This window comes from Bombus vancouverensis, chromosome 4 (genome assembly GCF_051014615.1).
Source record: "Bombus vancouverensis nearcticus chromosome 4, iyBomVanc1_principal, whole genome shotgun sequence".
NCBI classification, from domain to species: Eukaryota; Metazoa; Arthropoda; class Insecta; order Hymenoptera; family Apidae; genus Bombus; species Bombus vancouverensis.
Genome location: NC_134914.1, coordinates 11,902,159 through 11,918,309, shown reverse-complemented (window position 1 = coordinate 11,918,309; position 16,151 = coordinate 11,902,159). Strand labels below are relative to the sequence as shown.

At 35.5% G+C, this 16,151-nt stretch overlaps 1 protein-coding gene across 9 annotated transcripts in view; it reads left to right on the top strand.

Moving 5' to 3' along the window:
- The window catches only part of Dh31-R (Diuretic hormone 31 Receptor), a 164,979-nt gene that overhangs the window by 12,777 nt on the left and 136,051 nt on the right, over nt 1-16,151 (top strand). The window lies entirely within an intron of this gene.

Sequence of the window (16,151 nt, the reverse complement as noted above, 5' to 3'; positions counted from 1 at the left end):
TATCACGTGGAATGTAGTTGGATGCGTATCGTTCGATTATATGAAAAATTCGAATAATCGAGATTTTATTCCATCGAAAGATTTTGGATTTAATATATGGAAATAGGAAATCTTCGAACTCGAAACCAACTGAACGATCTCAAGCTATGAACGATAAGTATAATAGCAGTTTTATCCTAACTTTAATGAATTTCAAAAATTTAGTAATGAAATATCATGAAATTTGGAACTTGTATTATCAATATTAATATTATTCTCTGGCAAAAGTATCGGCAACTTAGTATTCTTTTTACATAAATAAATTGAGTGGTTGAAAATTTGAAACGATTTACAGGATTACGTGAAACTGTAGAATGAGTCTTTTTATTAATTAAATTCTCTTTATTTTATGGTCAGGGTTAATGGAACGTTGTTCTATCGGCGTATCTAAATTGAAAGTCGTCGATCGATCGTCGCTGTATCGAATTATGAAATTCATTTGTGACGCTTGGCTTGTTTCCTTGTCGCCTGATAAAATTATGTCATATCCCCGTCAAAGCAGTCGTTTACAATTAGGATCGCGTCGCGTTTTCGTGAGTTCGACGTTAAAGAAAGATACGTCGTTACGTTCTTTTACGATTCGTTTCATTTCTGGATGTTGAACGTCGCGATGTTAAACAGAAATTCCATTCAAAAGATAACGGACCGAAGGATTTCGATATTAAATTGTAGAAACTCGAAGAAGTTTGAATTTCGATCGTAACGAGTGGAAAGATTTTGAATGTCAAATAGTTCGTTCTCAATAGAAACGTTCTAAATTTCAATCGTAACGAATCTACAAATTTTCCATCGACGGAGATTTTCGAATTTTCCACGAATCGAGAACTTTCGAATTTGAAAATTTGAAGACTGCGAAGAAGTGAAGCTTCCAAATTTTAAATACGGAAGCTTGGAAGATTTAGAGTTTAAAATATAGAAGAGTAAGATATTTTTAATCTCAGACGTGAGTAATAACAAGAACTTCGCGTTTAAGATATAAATAATTAGGAAATTTTCGACTTTTTAAACTTAAAATAAAAGTCTTCGAATCTAGAACATAAAGAAATCCAATGCTCTAAATTAAAATCGCGGCTAATGAGAAATTACGAACTTTCTGGGGCTATGATTATACTGAATCTTCATTACCGTTATAAATAATTAAGAAATTTTCGACTTTCTCAAATGTAAAATAAAAGTCTTCGAATCTAGAACATAAAGAAATCCAATGCCCTAAATTAAAATCGCGGCTAATGAGAAATTACGAACTTTCTGGGGCTATGATTATACTGAATCTTCATTAACGTTATAAATAATTAAGAAATTTTCGACTTTTTAAAATTTAAAATAAAAGTCTTCGAATCTAAAACATAAAGAAATCCAATGCCCTAAATTAAAATCGCGGCGAATGAGAAATTACAAACTTTCTGGGGCTATGATTATACTTAATCTTCATTACCGTTTTCTAATCTTCATCGTCATTTTCATATCTAGACGCTATGTACTTAGATAGGCATATCGCTGCATTAAAACTCGTTAAAGTTCGCGTGAAGTTTACGCTTTAAAATCTCGTACTTGTCTTGACGGGGAACACGACCGGCAATTATACTTGTGGCAGGATATGTTACGCTCTTCGGGCTGCTATTTTAGCTGACACGAAACGCTTCGTAAAGTATTATTCGGGTATCACGATACCGTATTCACCGGTGATCGATAAGAAGGCAAAGTCTCGTAAAATGCAAAATCATTGCGTCGAAACTGACATACATCAGTATTTCTCCTCCCTTTGAAGAGAATTTGAGGTGGCGATCAACGCCAATAACTAAGAGGTCTGTCGTTTATTTCGAAATACCAAACCTTACACAGACGCACATTTTTTTTGCACGCGTTAACTTGGATATGAAACTGATTTGCAGCAATTAACAGAATGGGTTTATAGTAAATTTGTCGGAAATTAGTCAAACGTGTTATAATTCTATAATGAAAGAGACGAAATGGTCATAATCATCAGTGTAGAATTAAATATGAATCATATTAATTAACTCTTAATATCAATTCTTTCATTAAACTAATTTTTCCCAGTGGAAAATGGCGAACGGTAGTCACTGATGGGTTGACGAACTTAATAAACTTTTATTCTAAAATGGGCTATTTTTTTCTGGCGGGCGATTGCGCATTGTGCATGACAACGAGTGGAATAAAAATTTTATTAAAGCACCGATCCTGAAACGATCGAACCGAAAACGATAGAATATACATTTTTTTATTGCTTGCTCGGCAAAAGCGATATATTGGATGATTTTATAGAATATTTCCGTACATATTTTAGTACATTTTTTGCGAGAGATTAATCATAAAGTTTCTATGTAATCGAACGAAGACATTACAAGAGGATGTAAGTTATTACGGGAAAGATACTCGTTTCGTGATATCGTTGTTTCTCGATAAACTTCGACTACGTTGCAAAAGGCAAGAGACGAATAGTCCCTTTGGTACAGTCTGCGTGATATAAGGCGCGATTTTGAATCGAATGAAACGGCGTGCCGTGGCGAAGCGCTGTAATTTCAAAAGTAGAAAGTTTAATTAAACGAAGTTACCTTGGCGGACGTTTAATTGGAGTATTTACGCGTTTCCAAGCACGAATGTTTCCAGCTAGAAACGTTTCCACGCTTTTGTGTATTTTATGTTTTGTATTTATTTTGAGAATTTATTCGACTGTGAAGATATCGGTTAGCGGGGGAACCATCGACTAACGATAAATGAAATTTAATTTCCAAATCGAGCGAAATGCAAATGCGTTTGATTGATGGGAATTAAATGAAATGCAAAATGTGGCGCGTAAAATTATTCGAGCAAAAGTCGACGATTCGATTTTGTCGCGCACCGAATCGGTAGAGGTGTTGCTATAATTGAACATCGAAAGGCGTTATATCATAGCGCGCAGTTTCAAAATCAATTAAAGAAAACTTCCACCTGAATTAGGATATTTTACACTGTCTGGTGTTTGATCAACAATGGTCATCGATTCTATTTACGTTATTTCTCAAACTCTTAGGACGAGTTTAGCCGATCGTTTGAATTTTATACCTTCAAACCACGGTATCTTACGGATCGATTATGATTCTGCATTTACGCGAAACGGAAAAATTGAGAAAAACTATTTGTACGAGTTACAAGAGAAACCACGACGAGTTGAGTATCGCACGTGTCGGCTACGATCTCCTGACCGAACTTTTAAATCAAATAATAATTGTCAGATTTGAATAATAATAATCAATATAAATAAAAATCATATGCGAGATTTATTCGTTTTTCCGTTATAAGTGTCCTGATGCTAACGAATTAACGTACAAATATGGCTATTTGTTTTTCGTTATATGAAAGTTTCTGGTGTCAGAAAATAAAGAAATAACAATTATTTTCCATAAACCGCGTATCCGGCGAAAATGATCGATTTGTTGACGGTATTATCGACGGGAAAATCGATCCGTATCTTTTATCGAATACAACATAAATTTCATTGGACGCGGCTCGATCGGCCTGCACGACTTTTACCGTAGAAAATAGCGCGCGATAAATTGATTCGAACGGTGGGAAGCACGCACGCTGTTTCGTTGATGTTTTCATTGGTTGTACGCTGCTTACTTTTCCCTCGATTCGATTTACAGCAGCGGGTCTCGTTTTGCCGGGAATATATATATATACCGAGATTGAAAATGTCTGGAAAATGAATGCACGTACTTGCGCGCAACCAGAGGGCGACGATGAAATATGTCTCGGGGATTTTAAGCTCGACGAGAACGTAGTTTGTATCAGACAATGGCCACGATGAGTCTTTTCCTATACTCTTTGCCTGCGTAGCACGCTGTCACGTTGACACAATGATACATGTTATTCTTTTTAAGCCTGCGATGTTACGCCCTATGCAGAATCTCGTTAACACTGCACTATAGTACGGAATATTTCAAACGAAATGAAAATAATTAGAATAGAAGGAACAGATGGTCCAATAACGCAATTTCACTAGCGGATAATTGCGACGCTTTTAACGCGATTAATAATAATTTTGTCGAGGTATGTTCTGAAAATATGTTCGTTTGAATATCTTTTAAAATAATTACGATATCGACGTGAAAGTTTAAGGATATACCATAGACACTTCGATTATTATTTCTATATTGTTCATTTAATATTATACATACTATTTGATGTAATTGCATCTTATGTTTAGATTAATTGTAATTGCAATGTGGAATATAAATAAGAAAGAACTACTATCTTTTAAAGGTAGAGAAAATAAAAGGAGAATGTAGAATCGTATCATAGTATTTCAAACTACTTGTCGTATTAAACGATCCCCGAGGAGAGTTCTACCGTATAAGATGGCTGGAAATAAAATATTTCCTTGTCGGTTTTACCATGTGTAAACGAGCTTCTCTTACAGCGAATTTCCCCGAATATGAATCCCATATTTCTCAAGATATTACATACACTTTAATTTCCAGCAGGAATTTTGATGGAAACGTACCGAATCTTAAACCTTCTTCCCGGCAAAACGTAGATAAACGTGACTTATCGTGTTGCAGTCTTCGTAGCGTAACAGTAGGTTGCAAGTAAAAATAAGAACTGTGTTGCTCCATTAAATCGCATATTTATTCGTATCTGTGTTGGCGTGTAAAAATCATTATACCGTTGGCTAACGATTAAAATGCCTATAGCGCGAAGAAATATTTAAACAATGAAATATTGCGTGAAAAGTTGCCTGTCGAAGTCATTCGTTTCGTACGCATTTTACACAGTTTACTAAATCGACTATGGAAACGCGCAGTTATTAAATTACAGGTGAAACGTTTCACTATCAAAGAGATTGAACGAACGCCGAGAGCCGGTCGGTTAAATTCAATGGTCACGAGCCAAACTGCATCTCGAGGTTGTTCACGATGCGATAAATCCGTGAATTACATCGTTGACGTCGTTCGACCGCGGCTGAAATAATAATACACGCCGGTTCTGTATGTTTTATCCAGCTGATAGGAAAACAGTGATCCACGAGTCGACGATGTTCCTTTCGATTCGACGTGTTCGATATGATTCGGTAATTTTGTTTCATCAGCCGTTTCGTTTCGTTTTATTCGCCCAGTCGACTAGATTCGCTGGCATTTCCAAGTGAACATTTCATCGCGCGTGATGTTTATTTTACACCTGCAATTCCCCCTCTCATATTTCCTTCGTATTTCATTTCGTGTGTCGTCGTTGCAAGGGAACTTCGATTTCAATTTGTAATTTTTAGAATTCCGCGGCGTACAATTTCTCGAGACCGCTGTTTAAATTCCTTCTTTCGCTCTATCGCGATCTGCCATTTCTCCCTTTTGTCTCTTTACGGTATAGGAATTTTGTTTGGTCCGAGGAACAGTTGTTCACGCGCGAAACTCGCATCTTTTCTTGATCTTGCTACGAAAATGTCAATTGTTTCTTCGTTCGTCGATATTTCATGATTCTCAACTTCAAAACGATCAATATGCTTCGAAACATTGACGATACGTCGAGGGTATCCTAAAAGTTACAGAAGTTAGAAATTTAAAAATCCGTATGCTTCGCAGCGTTGAAATACATTTCTATATGTATAAATTTTGAAGCTTGGAATTTTATAACGATATCTTCTTGCTAAAAATACGAATCTTATTTATCGACTTTTGAAATTGCTCAATTTTTGTGAAACATATATTTCCGTGACATTTTCTATGGTAAGCTTCCTATTTATATCGTAAGAATCGTAAAACTGAATTGGAAGAATTATTTCAGTTCTCTCGGCGAATCGATAGCATTGAATTTAGCGTGGTTGAATAATTAAAGGAGTTTGGAAATTATTAATTTCGATAGTTCACATTGAAAGCAAGTTACTGTAGCAATACGTATATTTCCATAAAGAGGCTAACCATGGAAATTAGAACAATGCATATTCAAGATGTACGGTCGTTTAAAGCGATGAATATGGTGAATGAATTAAGCTGCGAGTGTGATATTTGATAGGAGTTTCATAATTTAGTAGGGCTAATTACTGGACTCGTTAATTAATTTACTCGCCATCGTGTCAGGCAACGACCACCATTTCCACAATAATTATGAAATTATACTATCCACTCCTTTCGCAAGATTAATGTCCATTTGTTTGCGCCTAAAACGAGATGTTTTTCGGTGAATAATAGAATAATCAATTTCCTGTTATGGATTAGTAAATGAGCGACGAGTTTCAATTTATTATGACCCACATAAAATTCGCCGATAGATTTCCCATTAATTGTTATGATTTCCACATTTCTGTCTGTTCGTTTTCAACGGTATAATTACGTCGAAATGTAATATTTTAAATCAATTAAATTAGGAAGCAATTATACCTAATCTATTCGCCTTTGTTAATACGTATAACAAAAGCACCATGGAATATAGATCATCGATACAATTCGAAGGCTATTTATAGCTAATCAAGATAAACGTTCGAAGTTACTCTAATTATAAATTGGAAATTAGAAATTATAATAAAGCTATAATTATTATTATTATACGAGTTATTCCAAAGTCGCATAAAGTTATACAAAGTCATTCGAAGGTTACGCGCTATTAGTTTGAAGGCGAGGTCACTCAAGGTTATTTGAGGTCACCGAGGAGCAATCAAAGTCACTGGAAGACCACGTGAACGTTGCCCTAAGGATAATTCAAGGCAATTTCGAGATCGTTTGATCGGTTAATCGTTCGGTCGAAATTTGTAATGTAATTTGTATGCAGAGTAAAGAATTAAAAAAAAAAAAAGACGAAGAAAATTCGATATTATAAAATGGAAATATAATATGGAAATTGTTCGAACGAGCCACTCGATGGATAAAAAATTCTGTATACCGGTGATTATCCGGATTTCATCGTGTGGATGATGTACGCGTCGTACGAACAGCGAGGGCCATTAAATATTTGTTATCGATGATATCCGCTACCATAAATTGTTTCGTGGACGCAAATCAATTTACGTTAGGAATTTTTCGTGTCCAGCCCCTTAAATATCATTTTTGACCAACCACGATATCAATTAATTCCTGTCCTTCGATCGAGCTCTCTCGCCATTCACTTCCACCGATACGTATCTGTAATTATAACGATTTGCTCGTATACGAATACTTTGTAATTAGATTTTTTTTATCGCGCAAGAAATTTACTCGCTTTGAACTCAATTTTGAACGACGGATCATTAGTGACGTTGCAATATCGTTTATTACAATAGCGTTTTACAAAGTTGCTGACCTAACGTGTAGATTGATATCTGACCCTATTATCCGCTAACGAACTTTTCATACAGTCATCGTATAATATAAATTGATATATTATTTAGCAACATAAAATGTAAAACGTGTCTCGTATGCTTAATTGAACTTCGAACTTTCTCTTGAGGGCTGCAAGGAAAAAAAAATGAATATTTAAATTCGAATTCTATTAAACTTTAGTAATACAAAGTTGGGTGATCGATGTTCTTTATCAAGATGAGGTTCCGAACGATCTCGTAGTATTTTTTATTATTTCGCAACATCGCATTTTTATTACAAAAACGTTGCCATTAAACTGAATGAGAATATTATCGAGAACTGTTAATATTTACCTGGCGTACAAATCTAATTATTATTATCTACAATTATTATTTGTATATATATATATATTGAATCTTGAATATCGAGTCTCTATTTTGTTTCTGGTTTCTTGTTCTGTACTTGGTTCACTCTTACGCACATTTTTACCATGTTATTTCTCAAGGTTCTATTTTTCACGTTTATCAAGATGTGTCTTTATTGTGTTTATCGAGTGTCTTTTCAAATGAAATTGCGTTTCATTACAGATGTAAAGATAAACAAAGAGAATGATGAAGCTAATGATAGGACAGACCGCCTCGATATAGCCAACGCTTCCCTCGTACTTCAAACACTGAGACTGGGTCGATCTCTCAACTTCGAGCTTCATAATTCAAAACTTGAGAAATTTCGTAGACTCTTAACTCCGTGAACTCCAGCATTTAACGGAGTTACTTTTAAGACAAGATACCGAACTTAGGAAATTCGACGAGATATCAAAATATCGATTCAGGAAAAATTATTATTAAGCAGACTATAATTTAAACATTAGAAATTGATTTTTCGTCGTAAAGCCTTTTTTGGAGCTGCTTCCTCCATATTTCAATACGAAACACAACTTAAGAAAAAACTGCATCAAAAATTCGTTTCTTACGCTACGATATACTTTTGATGATTTTTTCCTTTATCGATTCCTCGTAATACATGAAACGCAATTTAATATAAAGTTTTATGAAGATCGCAAGGCAGACGTTAGAAATTCCATCAAAAATTCGCTTTTCCTTCCGCATCTTTTTTACGACGATTTCTTGACATTCTAATAATCGGCCACCTTCTTGAAATGTACGAAACATCGCGTCGCATTTATCATTCACGCGATAACGATGCAAACGGAGGAATTAAAACCGAGCGTTTTATCGGGTCGAGGAGTTGGTGCACGCTCGGTGCTTTTTCAAGGAAACCATAGTATTCCCGTTGTATAAACGAACAATTGCGAACGTCCATGGTTTACGTGGATAAAGGATGTAATGTGTGGGCAGCTGCATCGGAACTGATACAATTGTTCGCGTATTTTGAGCACATTGCGTCATTATTCGTTCTAACTAGATGCATGTTCGGTTTTGATTACGCAAGACAATATCCTAACTGATCTTTTCTCTTGAATTTACCGTACCACAAGATAACGACTCATTCTGTAAGCTGGATACTGTTTTCCACGTTTTGAGTGTTATTTGCGACGTTGAAGTTCTTCGAAATACTTGAAAATTCCCATTAAAACTTCCATTGAGGCTTTCATTGGAATTCTTCGAAAGACATCGACTGTAATAGTTTCAGCAGAGGAATGATTGATATCAGGAATCGTTAAGGCTATTGTTCGTAAGTATCGGCACGCTTACGATAGTCCAATCCTGAAGAATCTTTAGGGAATTCGTTCTTATTATAATTTCTTACGATATCAATTTATATAGCGAATCTACTTTCCTTTGTATATTATCGATTATTTAAATCTTTTATATAGAGTCTGACTCGTTGCGTGATTTATGGTTCTCGTGCAACAAAGTTTAATTTAAACTTCAATCTTAGTTTCAATTCTCCCGACAGAGCAACGTTAAATATAAATTATGCATAATGTTTTGGTACTTTGCAACTGACACAATGCAGCCAGTGGCTAGTTAAATAGCTTAAACTTACATACGAACAAAATCCTAAAACGTTCTTTCTCTGAATAATTGCTTAAATCGAATTTCAATTTTCTCTCGTATCTAAACGATCCACTGGAAGATTCTAAGAACCGGCACGTAATTCTTAATTTACTATATTTTCTGCAACTCTTGCATACGTGTAAATTTCTATCCTACTAATCGTCTTACTAGTAACCTGTGTCAATTATCGCCTTTCGTACGAGATCGGTACGCGTCTTAATACCGTTGATACGAAATGAAATCTCATAATCCGCTTTGTCTTTAACAAGAGCTGTAGAACGATTAACTTTTTAATCGAACGGATACACAATTTCTTCGTACTAGTTGCACAATTTCTTAGAGAATGCTTCGTCCGTCATTGAACGAGTCGAAGGGAAGGGAGAATACTTTTCATCTTAATGACCAGTTAGGTATCGGTCGCCTTGACAATCGAAGTAATCAAGGTTTCAATGGTTTATTTCACGGAGCAATCAACTTCTCAGTCGGACGTTAGTTGGCTGGAAAAACAGCTGCTTGTCAGAACAAGCTTCAGACATCCTCGATAATCATCAAGACATGGCATATAACCCGTAGTTGTAAACGGCTGTAGCACCTGTTTGTCACTTCGTTGAAGTAAACACGTTAAACGTTAGCGTGTTGCTGGAGATTTGCTCTGCCGCGTGTCAAGTGGCGAGATTAGATGTAACTTCTAAATCCTGTAATTCGAAGAGACGTATATGGATCCAATTGAGCGAACTAAAGTAATTAAAGACACGCGTCGTATGACATGTGAATATAGACGCTCGCGAATATTACAATGTTTTGTAATGAATCGTAATATACGAAAAAGATGGCCATCTTTTCTGGTAAAAGAAGTAAACTTTTTTAAAAAAAAAAGCGGATGATTACAAAACATTTTTGTTCCTAAGCTGTTTTGAAAAAAAAAATCTATGGTCAGTTTAATTTCTAGAAAAAAGCCATTACAGATTATACCGATTAAAAAAAGAATCTCCAATTTAACAAATATTATTGCTAAAGGTATTTTTGACCTAGTTTAATCCTGAAAAAGGTCCTGTTTCATTGGCAATTTGATTCAGAAAAATATTCTCTAGCCAGCGCAAACCGATTCCTAACAAAGGAAAAAAATCAGTTAAACTGTTTAAACGAAAGATCCCCGTTTTCATCAAAAGGAGTTCCTAAAAAGCATCCTTAATTTAGTTGAAACCTAATTTTAAGAAGACACCTGTTTTACGTTAATCTGATTTCTGAAAAAGAGATTCCAGTCGGCCCGACCGACACCTAAAAAAATCCCAATTTATTCTGTGCCAAATTTTAAAGAAGAAGAGTGTCAATCTGGCTGATTTCGGCAGTAAAAAAAAAAGAGAAAAAATCTCCTCGCCGAAACCAATTTGTTTCCAAAAAAAGTTTTCCGCGTTCTAACTCGATTCCATTTTATTCAGTATTTTACTTTCAATAATAGACCATTTGGTCAACGTCCAACGAAAAAGGCTGACTGCGATTGTCGCAATTTCACGTTTCATCTTTCGGTCATTTTTAATCGTCGATGATGTTCGATCTTAACAGATCAAAGTCGTGTTAGTATTAAAATGGCACGTTAGCCGCGTATTGGAACTGTTACTAGAACATAAATACTAGTGTTAAATACTACTCATGGACCGAGCATTTAGTTTATTAGCCGAAACGAGTGGCAAAGTTGCGCTACTTGTTCAAGGATGGTATACTGTTGTTGTATATATAGGGTGTCTCCAAAATCACGACACAGGCGGTCGAGTGTTAATTGCACATAGAAAGATGAGTGGAGAAAGAGAATAACTTTCTTCGTTCGAAGCTTCGTTTTCGAGAAAAATAAACTCGAAAGGTGCAAGGTTGTACGCGTATCAGCGACTATACGTGTTTCTTCGTTTTCCGAATAAGAAGAAAGAAAAGACAGGTACACGATGGCAACGATATCGAGTAGAAAAATGCCGCTCGTCTGCATTTAAGGTAAAATGTCGCTGATGAAGTTGCCGCGTAATTAGAATGAACGATAGATTCGAGTGACTCTGTCTCGTTAATGAGCAGACCGGTTAATTGGTATTTAAATAGGGTTGTTTGAAATTAGCAATTTTGTGGGGATATTAATCGATAGGATTACGATACAAGTATCATACATATAAAATGGAATTGATGAATATTTAATTGGCGATATTAATTACAGGATATATTACTCAAGGAAATTATAGTGTTTTCGAATTACGTGAGAAATTACACTTTTCTATAATTGGTTTTACGTATCCGACGCGTTCTTCGATTATCGAGTTTGTAATAAAATCAGTGGTGACATTGAAACGTTTATTTTATCGCAGTGCAGAAAACGCGGTATAAGTTTAGTTGTACGGAGGAAATTCTTCTTTTACGATTTTTATTTGTGACTCGAGGTAAAGTCGTCTTAGTCCAAAGAAATCGTATAGGAAAACAATGACGCGTTTAAACGGCCTTGCAATTACTTCTGGAACCGCAATTTCTCTCGGTGTTTCTGGACTTGACGAGATTTATTTAGAGTCGAAAAAAAAAAAGAACTACATTAAAGTCACCAGCACGAAGTCTGCTAAATCTCACTGCTTTTTAACAAAACGATAGCTTCGTTCGATGTCAAACGATTTTCGTTCATAGAATTTGCACGCAGACGAAAATCATTTAGACGCAGCTGCAGAGAACAGCTTTCGCTGTAACTACGATCCTATAAATTGAAATATTATCGTGAGATAAAAAATTTGTAGGACGTAGATCAATTCAGTTTGCAAATTTGTCTTCTTTCGTTCTTCTTTATTTATTTTTATTGAGCTTTCAGCTTTAATATGCTCTCGTTCCAAACAAATTTATAATATTTTCTCCGTACATTTGCTAGGTAGATAGCCTGTTCCAAAGATTCAGTTTTACTCTTGTCTTATAAACCTTCAACAAACGCATATTTCTCACTGTTCCCCCTCTTTTTTTTTAGTTATTCAGTTACTCAAATCTTTTCCATGGTTTCAAGTAAAGTGAGAAAACTTTAACCCCATGTAGTAACCCCATTGGCTGATTTATCGCGAATTTACGTACAAGCTTTTAGACATGGCATAATTTATAGTAAACTTCCTTCACTGCTGCAAACTGTGTTTCGCCTAGATTTTTAGATTAATGGAAGCTCGAAATATCGTTCCACGAAGCTTTAAATCGTTATCTTAATTTTCCCACTTTCAGCCCTTTATTTCAATTCTGTAAAAGTCATTATGACTAAATTGCCTTAAACTTGGAGATAATAATATATCTTTAAATCAAGAATAACCTATATCGGCGAACGAATAAAATTACAATCAAATTTAAATGAAACCTATTACGACTAAATTTTATTAAACTTTGAGAGAATTAACTTTTACACTTACTTCGAAGGAAATACGTATAACTATTTCTCAATTTAACAAATACGTATATTCTCACGCGTGGCGATATCACGTATAATTATCCTCATTTTCGAAATTGTATGCGAACGTTAAATCTGTAAAAGTATACTTGTAAAATGTAATTGGCTCGATAAATAAATCCATGGGTATAATTAGACCATCAAATCCAGGCGAAGTAAATTAATTTTCGACAAAGAACCACAAATCGCTGACCAGAAACTCCGTAAACTCGAAGGTTTTCGTATCGGTTCAACTTCTTGGCGCAGCTGTTGCTATAAATCTATTTTAACATACATACTCCGGACGTTTATTGATGAACTACAACCGCGAGCTTTTTTCCACGGAACCTCCCTTCATCGCTTCTCGTTATCGCAATATTGTTTACAACGCTTGTAACCTTGCTTTATCATTCAACTTGTTGCTGATATGTTCTTTCGCCCATCGAACTTAACTCGAGAAAATACACGTCCAGTTAAACGGAAAGAACGTCCACAGCTTTTAAACGCGATGAGAAAACATCGTGTTACATTCTGTCCAATTTGTCGATAGTTCGATTGCTAGAAACGATGCCAAGGATTAGATTCGTGAAATGTGAATGGAGCGTGTACAAGAAACGAACGCTGTGCCGAATAATTCTTACGATTAAAATCAGAATACCACGACAAAGACGGATGATAAAACATACAGCGACGAATAAAAATGATGGTTGTACTTTAAAAGCTAAGCTTCTCAGTTGTAACCAGAACTTTATCGTTAGATTATCATTTCTTATCCTTTGTAAACTTGTAAAGTTCATCGTGTATTTATTCATTTTTTAATAATCTCGGAAATCTCAGTTAAACGTGTTCTTTTCAATTACTTTGCTTTACAGCATTAGCCACGAGCCAGTAAAATATAATAGAAAAGCTAATTGACTGAGACCTGGACGAGTAAAAGAGTATAAACGTGAGACCACAATGTGTAAAAATTATATAAAGTAATTTTATATCATTCGTACGCTTGTGTTCTTTTATCTTTCATTGAAGCTTTCTACTCTCCAACTCGTTACATTTATTAGACGAAGCTCGAACGCTTTTCTTTATTTGGTATTTTATATTACAATGGACGTACGCGATGCGAACGAAATAACAAAATTGTGAAAAATAACTAGAAAATGCAAACAGTGGAATGCGTTTAATTCGTATGAAATACTGGCTGTTGTCTTGCAGTACTTATGGCTAAAAGTGTATTTCCGTATCTCGGTGTATGATAGAACAGGCTGCTGTTGTAACAAATAAGGACATTTAAAGTTCATCGAGATCGTTTTAGCATACTTCACTGTAGCCGTATCGATGAAAACTTTAACGTGGTAAAATTACGTAATATATGGTGGTTTTGAATGTACGTTTAAAAAAGTATTTAATCGTCGGTAATGTGTTAGTTGCGTCATAGTGGCGACTGACATGGACTGGCGGTGGAAAGTTGCGGTCGGTGGTTAACTCGTCGGAAGCTGGCAGACAGCCAGACGCTTCTACCGATGCTGTTCCTAGGTTAAATGGAAGATCGCGCAGTGTTCGTGGAAACGATGTTGCTTGAAACGTGACTACTAGTCTTTGTGGAGAATATTTGGGATTAAACCGTGTTCGTGATAGTCTTCGATAGATCTGCTGCCTTGAAAGAAGCGGTTGAGCCGGGAAAGAATTGCTTACCCTAGTCCTTCCAGGAATAACACAGCTGAGATCTAGACATTTGTTTGTTTTTCACATAAAATGGTCTGCGACGATTTGATTTCGATATAGCATGTAATTTCGTAAAAGTTGAAAACAACATGAATTACTACCAGGAACAAAGAAAAATATGTGCAATTCTTTCAATTGCCTCTGACAATTCTCAAGGTAGTTGACACTCGTTAACGTTTCATTTGGAATATTTTTCAGTGAATTTACGTCGTTGAATTTTGTCCTTGAACGTGGCGATCGTAAGGAGATTGCGGAGATTCTCTCGATATCTTTTTTTCTCACAATTCTTTCTAGCGCGTTGGTTTTTCTATTTTATTTATAGTACTATGATGAAAACTATTCTTTTTTAAAGCGTAGAAATATTTCTCGTATCCGTCGTTTGTATAGTTGGTTTCTGTAAACTGTCTATTACCCTAACATACCTTTGTATCTAATGACTCTATTTATGTTGCTCAATAATTTTCAGTTTACGCAGTTGTTGCATATTTTTCCACCGTTTCATCTTTCATAAGTTAATTAAACAGAATACGGCATATTTCTCAAATTTAAATAAACCTTCGAATTCGGGTCAAAGTTTCTATCGAGATGTTATCATCGTTGTATCGATGAATTTGCATTTTTATCTGTTCGTCAAACGAATTGCCCCGATGTCGTAAGCTATTGCGTTAACAGCGTACGAGCATTTTTCACAGTGTGAAAGAGAACGGAGGCTTATTCCGATAGTAATCCGTATCTGTTCTATCGACTGTCGTTCCTTTTCTTTTTTTCTTTCTCTTATTACCGTTTGTTTTCTTGTATCGTTCAAAACACATTGCAGAGAAATTGCAGAGAAAGTGGATTTTGGATTATCGAATTTTTCTACTCAATCTTCGATATGTATCGATGGAACTCGGACTCGCGGAAATAGCGACAAAGAATAAAGCTGAAAAACATAATACGAAGAGCGCCAGAGATTGGATTTCTTTTTATAGCTCGAGATGGGATTTAAAGAAATATCGAATATCTGAAGATAAATCGTCAGATGAAGGTAGCGTAACGTAATTCATTTCTAAAAATTCCTTCGACAAATCTTCTTAGCGAACATTTTCTCCCCTCGCGTATTTCATGGATTCGCATCGTAATTTATCGGAATGTCTCTCGTAGCGCCCCGCATCAAACAAAATTTGTCATTTTCCACGTTTCTTTAAATTCTTGCAAAGTTCCCAGCCCTTTGCTTAAGTACGTACGATATCATACGCGCAATTTCTTTATGGATCGTCTATTGTCCATTATCTGTATTTCTATTAAAGCTTAGCCTTATTCGTAATTTTTTAAATAGAAGATTTTTTCATTCGCTCCCTCCATCCCCCCTCGCCATCACCGCCTCTCCTGAATCCTTTGCAGCCGATATCGAGCGAAAGTTTGGAGTTGACTTCTCTTCCGTTTGCGTAAGATTTTCGAGCTTATCGATGTTAATAGAACGTAATGACGATATTAATAACCGAAGTGTAAACAATTTGTTATCGAGCAAACTCTCGGGAGTGTAAAAAGCATCAGCAGATTTATCGAGGAAATTCCCTGTAATTTACTATCCGTTTGCGCGAGATATCCGAGTTTAATCACGTTGATAGAACGTAACGACGATATTGATAATTGAAGTGTAAACAGTTTAAAGTTAAACAGGATCGTGTAGACGTTTCATATTCA